This window comes from Meleagris gallopavo, chromosome 1, assembly GCF_000146605.3.
Source record: "Meleagris gallopavo isolate NT-WF06-2002-E0010 breed Aviagen turkey brand Nicholas breeding stock chromosome 1, Turkey_5.1, whole genome shotgun sequence".
Taxonomy (NCBI): Eukaryota; Metazoa; Chordata; class Aves; order Galliformes; family Phasianidae; genus Meleagris; species Meleagris gallopavo.
The window spans coordinates 16,310,249-16,319,516 of record NC_015011.2 but is presented as its reverse complement, the minus strand read 5'-3'; positions in this window follow the sequence as shown (position 1 = coordinate 16,319,516).

Sequence of the window (9,268 nt, the reverse complement as noted above, 5' to 3'; positions counted from 1 at the left end):
TTATTTATTAAAGGTTAAGGAGGAGACCTATTAACAAAAAATCATTGACATTACATTACTGAAATATTTGCTCTAGGTTTATGAAAAGGTCTTAAATATCAGTTCTTATGTCTTAAAGATACTAAATTTCATGAAATAAATTAATTAACAACAGTGTTTCAAATTTTCATATGTCCTGACAGCAAACAAAAGAACAAAAATTAGTAGAGATGTAACACTTCTGACAATAAACTGATTCCTCTGTTACATTTACAAGACAAAGTCTTAAACTCAATTCATTCAAATATAATCTTTTTCAGTAAGGATAAATATTGATGTTCAAAAATTAGTTGTACTTTCAGTGTGCATCACTATACACGGTAGTTTACATTTAAATGAGCATATTGTTAGGTGGTGGATAAATTAGTTATTAACAAATATTTGTAGCATGAAACTATTCATATTTAATTACTACAATATGCAATATCAAAATGCTTTCCATTGTTACAGAAGTGTGTAATTTCTGTTTTGAATTTCAGTATCTCAGTCTGCCACACTTTCAATGATCATGACGAAATTCTTGCAGTCCACAACTTACATATTTCCTTTTACCTTACAGTAAGTTTTTGCATATAGTCAAGATATTTAATGATTTCATATCCTTCACTATTGCTCACGTACCATTCATTAGTGAGCTCACATTTCCAAATACTTCTTTTTGCTGATGACATATCTGTAGAAGCCCTTCTTACAAAACTGGAGGGAGTTGTCCAGGAGGGCTACTACTGCTCAGAGAGTAGCTGTGCCAGCAGATGGTGAAAAATTGTATTGTTTTTGTCACTTTGTTTTTTTTTTATTCTATTATTTATCATGATTATTATTGTTACTATTATTTTTCCCTCATTATTTGTTGTGTTAAACTGTCTATATCTCAGTCAATAGGTTTTAATTTTTTTTTCTAATTTTCCCCCCCCTCAAGGAGTGAACTGTGTGGTGCTTAGGTGCCTAACAGGTTAAATCACAAAAAAAACTATAATACATTGTATAGTTAGTAAGAAGTAACCAACATGAAAATAAAAATTAAAATGATGGTGGAAAAATAGGCAATGGGTAACTATTATAAAAGAAACTTCTGAAAGACAAAGATTCATCACTTAGCATCATTGTTTACTCTAACGAAGAAGAATCACCCTTAGTGTAAATAGATTGATGTTCTTTCTGGAAATTCACTTTTTAGATTTTTTTTTGCATCATGAGTATGAAAGCAGCAATAGAAATAAAGCAAAATGTAATTACTGGGGGATAATAAGTATAATAATTGTCAGTTGAACATACTAAAGGTAGCTTGCAAGACTGCATAACTTAGCTGAGAAAAATAAATTATTTTTCATTATAGGTTATATTTGTATGGCAAGAAAGGTTGAAAGACAGAATATATTTTATACAGTATCCAGTGGATTTCCTGTAGGGCTGACACTTAAGTCCAAAAATTCTGTATGAAAATGTTTCTCTTATTTGGTTTCTGCTCCTGAGATTCTTTCCTGAGTTCAATTGCCTGTGATATCTTATGCCAGAAGCAGTTTTAGACTGTAGATAGTACTTCAGATGCTCATAGCCCTAAAAATGCTGTTCTGAATGATGATATTACCCAAATAATGATAACCTACTTTGTTGTCAGCTGGCAAAAGTATTGTAAGCCAGAAAGAGACAATCTCTTTAAACAATATTCTTAATCACCACTCTTCTGGTTAGAATAAGGAATTCAGGATTAACAGATTTCTGGATTCTTTTCTAGAAATGAACAAACATGAAGGTTGGGTTAAGACAACTAAAATAGCTTTTTAGTATATAAATTCTACTAATTTATTATTTATTTATGCTCGTATAGATAAATATATATATTTGACAATGAAATAACAATATTTTTAAATATTTTTGTTTGAATTTAATTGCATAAAAAAGTGTATCTAAGAACTTTAGAGATATTTTATGGAAGATGGGTGGAAAGTTAAATGGCAGTACTGTTTCTGCATGCTTGTTCATGTAATTACTCACTTCAAAATATTCTGCAACTCTTGTTATTTTGAAGAAATGACATCAGTTAAGTAAACTCTTCTCATCCAGGAGTTTAATTTCTTCTTGCAACCTCCAACAATGACTAACATAGCTGAAAAAGGAAGTGCACAACTAAGGCACAGAATGTTGCTCTGATATAATTTTAGAAGTGTTTATGCTACATTTAAGTCACAGAAAATCTAAGCAGTATACCTGTCATGTTTGATTGCACCCGTAAATAGAATTCTGTTGTAGTAGAACTAATTGCTACAAATGCTTGCTTGCTAGAGAGCTGGTACAACATAATCACCAAGGTTTAAGGAACTAAAGCAAAAAAAATCATACATAACATGTAAAAAATATAAATTAAATGAATTTTGTCTCTTATAAGTCTCCTTCAAGAAATGATCACAGAATAAGATAGCACCCAAATTCTCTTAACTACCCTTTTACATTTTTTCCTCATCTATTTCGGCTTGTATAGGTTGGTCACTCTTCGTAGATCCTGGACTGAAATTATCAAATTGAAGTTAAACTTCAATAAAAATCAGTATACAGTGAGTTAGAGTTTTGTCTGAGATTCCAACCAGCCAGCTCTTCTCATTTACATAGATACCAAACCCAAGGAATTGTGTCCAATGGACTTGGCTCCCAGTGGCAGCTGGTCATGATCAGTGTACCCCAGGGCTCGGTACTGGGGCAGCATCTATTTAACATCTTTATTTACAATCCTGATGAGGGGATTGAGTGCACCCTCAGTAAATTTGCAGATGACACCAAGCTGGGAGGAAGTGTTGATCTGCCTGAGGGACCTGGATAGACTAGATTGATGGGCCAAGGTTAACAGTATGAGTTTCAATAGGACCAAGTGTTGGGTCCTCCATTTTGGTCACAACAATCCCAGGCAACCCTACAGGCTTGGGAAGGAGTGGCTGGAAAGCTGCCTGATGGAAAGGGATCTTGGTGTACTCATGGACAGTTAGCTGAATATGACCCAGCAGTGTGCCCAAGTTGCCAAGAAGGCCAATGGCATCCTGGCTTGTATCAGGAACGGTGTGGTGAGCAGGACTAAGGAAGAAATCCTGCCCCTGTACTCGGCACTGGTGAGGCCTCACCATGAGTACTGTGTTCAGTTTTGGGCACTTCAGTACAGAAAGGACATTGTGGTGCTGGAGCAGGTCCAAAGAAGGGCAACAAGGCTTGTGAAGGGCTTGGAGAATATGCCCTACAAAGAGAGACTGAAGGAACTGGGGCTGTTCAGTCTGGGGAAAAGGAGGCTGAGGGGAGACCTTCTTGCTCTCTTCCAATACCTGTAAGGTGCTTACAGCGAGAGTGGGGTTTTTCTCTTCTCACTGGTGACAGATGTCAGGATGAGGGGAAATGGCCTTAAGTTGCTCCAGGGTAAGTTTAGGTTGGATATCAGGAAACACTTCTTTACAGAAAGGGTTGTTAAGCATTGGAATAGACTCCCCAGGGTGGTGGTTGAGTCACCGTCCCTGAATGTGTTTTAAAATCACTTGGATATGATTTAGTGGTGGGTTGTTAGGATAGTTTGATTAGATTGTGGTTGGACTTGATGATCTTTAAGGTCTTTTCCAGCCTGAGCAATTCTGATTCTATGATCCTAGATTAATCTTTATGAAAGACAAAAGGACATGCCATTGTCCTGAATTGTTCCTTTACTCAGAGATTCCTGATATTGTGTCACCCTGTATCAGGTCTCATATTTTAATGAATAAGAATATGTTTCAAATCATAAGGCTTGAGATGTTGATACATGACTTCAGTGTTCATGCATTTGATAGGGTTCTTCTTCTAAACAGTGTATGTTAGTAATTGCTCCTTTGTATCAAAAAAAAAATCAGTTGTCCATTAAAATCAAACAAATCAAAACTATATACTCTGAATATAAGGCACAATTAAAGCCACAAATTCTGATGTTGTATTCATATGTAACTTAGGGCTATAGAAGATATGTACATTCTGAGAATATGTGAGCAAGCAATCTCTAATCATTTCTAAAATGTTATTTTTCCATTTAGTTCTTCCTGTTCCTGGCAGATAGAAATTCCACTTATATCTATCTATATCATCTATATCTATATCTATATCTATATCTATATTTATATCTATATCTATGTCTATGTCTATATCTATATCTATCTTTTTTTCTCTCTTTTTTTTTTTTGTTATTTTTATAAAGTCAATACGTCATTTCATGTTTTATAATCTTTCTTTAGTAGCTCAATCTGAGGAAATGCTAGTCATTATCATCACTGATATCAGTCTATTATTTCTAAATTTACCATTTTTAATAGCTTTAAAAATGTAATTATGTGGTATTGCTAGATATGAAACTTACTATTGGTTTTATTAATGATATAATGAATTAATTCTCTCTTTCTTCAATGTATTAGTAAAAGGTATAATTTAGGTCAGTAAAAAAATTACATATTAAGAGATCTACATAAATTTTTAAGTTGCAGAGCAAAGCAGTATACTGTAATTACAAGAAAATGAAACTTCAGACATAGTGACAAATAAATGTAAGTAATTTTCAAGCATTTTTAAATTGAACACAAACAGAATGTACGTACTTTTAATGTCTTAGAATCACAGAATCATAGACTGGTTTGGATTGTAAGGCACCTCGAATATTATCCAGTTCCAACCACTCTGCCATAAGCAGGGACACCTCCCTCTAGACCAGGCTGCTGACAGCCCCATCCAGCCTAGCTTTGAATGCTTCTAGGGAGGGACATCCACAACCTCTCTGGGCAACCTGTGCCAGTGTCTCACCACCCTCACAGTGAATAATTTTTTCCTAATATCTAGTCTAAATCTACCCTCTTCCAGTTTAAAATATTTCCCCTCATCTTGTTACTCCATGCCCGTATAAAAAGTCCCTCCCCAGCTTTCCTGGATAGGCCCACTTCAGGTACTGGAAAGCTGCTATAAGGTCTCATCGGTTCCTTCTCTTCTCCAGGCTGTAATACCCCATCAGTCTCAGCCCTCACACAGGGAAGGCTGCTCCAGCTCTCAGATCATCTTCGTGGCCCTCCTTTTGACCCAATCCAACAGCTCCACATCCTTCTTGTTTTGGAGGCCCCACGACTGGATGCAGTACTCCAGGTGTGGTTTCATGAGAGCAGAGTAGATCTGCTGGCCAAACTTCTCTTGATGCAGCCCAGGATCCAGTTGGTCTTCTGGGCTATGAGGGCATATTGTGAGCTCCTGTTGTGTCTTTCACCAACTGACACCCCCAAATCCTTCTCCTCAGGGCCAGCTGCAGAGTTCTTCAACAGATTTGGATGTCTTCTGTAACTATGTAGAAAGAACAACGTTGCTGTTAATAATAGGGCTATAGATCATAGCAGTGTTTTTATTTATGCAATAAAAATTATTTTCTAGGAAGAAAGAATATACGAGAATTTGAGATGGTTTAATCAGCTGTTATTTTTCATGAGAAAAACAAAGACAAAACATAGATTTGTTCATGTAAAATATGCAGTATGAGTACAAGTGAACCAGTTGTGATTCATTAGTTAAATCGTCTTTTTAATATGAACAGAATGAGTTTGGGACATTGCTACTATAAAAATTGCTATAAGAATGAATGGCTTCAAAAAAGTGAACATTATTTCAGTACTGAAATATAAGCCTCCTTCAGTCCATTAACTTAGGTGATTCAAATCTAAAATGTACTCACCCTTGAAATGTGTCTTCAACTCCATTTTATTCCAAACTATAAGACAGAAAATAGTTCATGGTACCTTGAAAGCTGAAATAGAAGAGAAATTTCAAGACGGTATTATACTTCTGAGTGTACATAAAGGTCTGTGTCAATACTATACTTGTTCAAAGTCACTCTCATAGCTAAAAATACTTACAGAGAGTCATCACTCAGTGTTGCTTGCTTTGATTGTACATTCTGATGTCCTGCTGAAAAGTGAGAATAATCATGTAAACACATGAAATATACATAGAAACCATGGACTTTTGCCCAAACAATGATGTGAACCTCTTCTTAAAAAGACAAACCTTTTACCTCCAAAAGGATCTCCTCTAATAGGTAACTTCTAATGCTCTCAGGGAGGAATTCCAGTTTTTTCTCTCCTCTCTCAAAGCATTTACTACTCCCAAATTAACTGTGAGAAAAAAAATCTCAAACGGGAAATTCTTTATACGAGTCTTTGCAGAAAGTGATTACTGCATTATATGATTTCTGTCATAAGAACAAGAATCACTTAGAAGAAAGCTCATTCTGTTTATGTCATGATTTTTGTTTTATGATTTTTGTTATTGGTATTCCACATTATAACATCATGTAAAGCACCAGGAGTTAAAGAGTTAATGCTCCAGTTCCATGGATTGCTGATTTTCTGGGTACCTGGTTCTGAGAAGACTTCACACCACTGAGGACTTTGTGTTTCCATTTTCCATTCAGAGGAAAAGATAAAACTGCTCACAAGTCACAAGACTGCTCTCTTTTTTTTTTGATGCTTGTCTTGGCAATGCATGCTCCCTGACAGTCTTGCCTTCAGCTTTAGAGTAAGGCCTTCAGTTTTGATGTCTCTCTCTCTCTCAACAGAGAGATGGCTCCATGAAGTGGAGCCTTTCTATTAAACAAAAATTTAACAAACCAAGAAACCAAGTGGCAAAAGAGTAAAATCAAGTAAGAACAAAATATAGGTGACAGAAGCCTCAAAAGTTCAGTGGAGAAAACTGAAAAATCCTGTTTATAACCTGTCCAAAGACACACTCTGGTTTAAAAAAAAAGTGAGGTAGTGACTAGTTTTCTCCTTCTGTAGTTTCACAGAATTTAGTAGGCCAACATGGTTGTTTTCCAAAATTGTTTGAGTATTCTGAAATGTAGTTCTAATTGTTTTTTCCTTCCACCAATGTACTCCTTTGGTGTACGTTTGCCTTTTCTTTTTATAGCCCTCTAACTGGGCTGGGCACATATGTTCTTGCTGTCAATTTCATAACTTGTACCACATTTCTAGTAGCTTCGCCATATTCTTTCACAGTATTCAACTTTAGCCAGCGTGCTGAATTTACTGACTAATATGCAGTGAGATATGAGCAAACAGACATATATATTTGAGAAACATTCCTAGACATAAGTTACTGTTGGTTTAATTAAAACCAAAGATACATAGCTTGAGAGTAAAAGTCTAAAAGAAAAAAAAAAAAATAGAACCTTCAAACTTTGGGATTGTTCTTTGTGTTTAGAAATAAAATACTCTGTATGCTGTTTTTTTCTCAACTGTAGAATAGGACCTTCTCACCAAATTATGTAGACAGACAATGTCTTCTATAGATTACACATAAAGTCATAGAATCATAGAATTATAGAATGGCCTGAGTTGAAAAGGACCTCAAAGATCATCTAGTTTCAATCCCCCTGCCATAGACAGGTTTGCCAACCACTAGACCAGGCTGCCCAGAGCCACATCCAGCCTGGCCTTGAATGCCTCCAGGGATGGAGCATCCACAACCTCGTTGGGCAATCTGTTCCAGTGCTTCACCATCCTCTGTGTGTAAAACTTCCTCCTAATATCTAACCTAAACCTCCCCTGTCTCAGTTTAAAACCATTCTCACTGGTTCTCTGTACTATCTCTATGCTAGTTCTCGAACTTGTAATAAAATCTCCCAAGTTCTTGTATGTTTGCTTTAGGCTCAGTTGATTAAGTCCTAGGATCTATTGACCTAATTAACTATATCTTCACTGATTACAAAGGAACTTAGTTTCTATCTCACTAAAAGACACTTTTGCATAGGTACTTGTGAGAATCCTTTGTTTTTTGGCTCAAAGCTTGCTTCCTGAGGTATTTCTTGTGATAAGACTCTGATTGATTTGTTGAGGAGCCAAATGATGGGTGCTACCATGTGACAATAGACATCACTTTGAGAACATTTGAAAGCCCCTTCCTCCAGAGCTGCTTGCCTCGAGAAGAGAGTGCTCAGGAGTGTTTACTGGCGGAAGATCTGGCCTGTGACTAAATAGCTCCAGCTTGGTATGAGAAAACTGGGGAATGATACCATCGTGTCCTGTGAAAAACAGGATGCAGATGGGCATCCCAGCTCCCTCTTATCTACTGGCAAGGCCTGGAAGGTAGGAACAAAGGAGTTTCTGCTGAGATCCCAGAGCCAGGAGCTGCCACTCCAAAGAGACCTGACTCAACCACTTTGAAAGCATTGAAAAGTGGCCATCATTGCTGTGGTCGTCGTCGTTGCCGTCGTCGTCAACAGAACAACGATGCCCAACAACCCACCACTACTGAAGATCAATGACTGAACTACGAACCACTCTGGATCCATGGAGGTGACTATCTCCCTCTTGCTGCCTACTCCTTGCTTCTTCTTTCCTATCTTTATCGCCCTCCTTCCCTTCCCCATTACCCTAATTCATAATAATGTCTGTCCTCCCTTTCCCCATCTCCCTAATTAAGATTTATAATGAACTGGTTGGACCAACATTTGAACCGTTGTTTCTTAATCTCACGTCGGGTATATAATATCAAAAGAACTTCATCTCCCTCCTATAAATCGGAGTGAGACAGTACTCACACTTAGATGCCACTGAAGATAATTACCACATGCTGTCTACTTTGGGTGATCACAATACAAACTCATCCAAAAAATCCACAGAAAAGGTTCTTATAACAAAGAGCAAGAAAATGAAGCACTTCCTTCATTAATCACAAATCACAACTAGATGGATGGATGGATGGATGGATGGATGGATGGACGGACGGACGATTAAGTAATAGATAGGCGGGCTTTGGGAAGATACTGCTATGACTTTCAGACAGGACATGCTAAGAGAGAAATGCATTACTTAGATGAACTACACTGGAAGAAGAACTGTATTTTGGTCATAAAAAAAGTTGAATTTTCTATCAAAGGAGAGCCTGCAATGATGACATGCTGAAGTAACATGAACAGAAAACTGATATAATTTTAAAATTGTCTTAGACTGTGTAAGAAACTATGACTGAAGACTGCAAGTTGTTGACTAAGGAAATAATCTCCAGTTTCATTTCCAGTGTGAATGAACTGAATAATTATAGTGTTGGTTTTTTGTTTGTTTGTTTGTTTGTTTGTTTTTTTCCTATCTTAGTGAATACTCAAAAGAGTTTGTTCAATTTTCATAGTAACTGATATCATCAAACCCACTAAAAACGGCAGGTTAAAATCTGAAAGGAAAAAAATAGTCAAATCACTGGA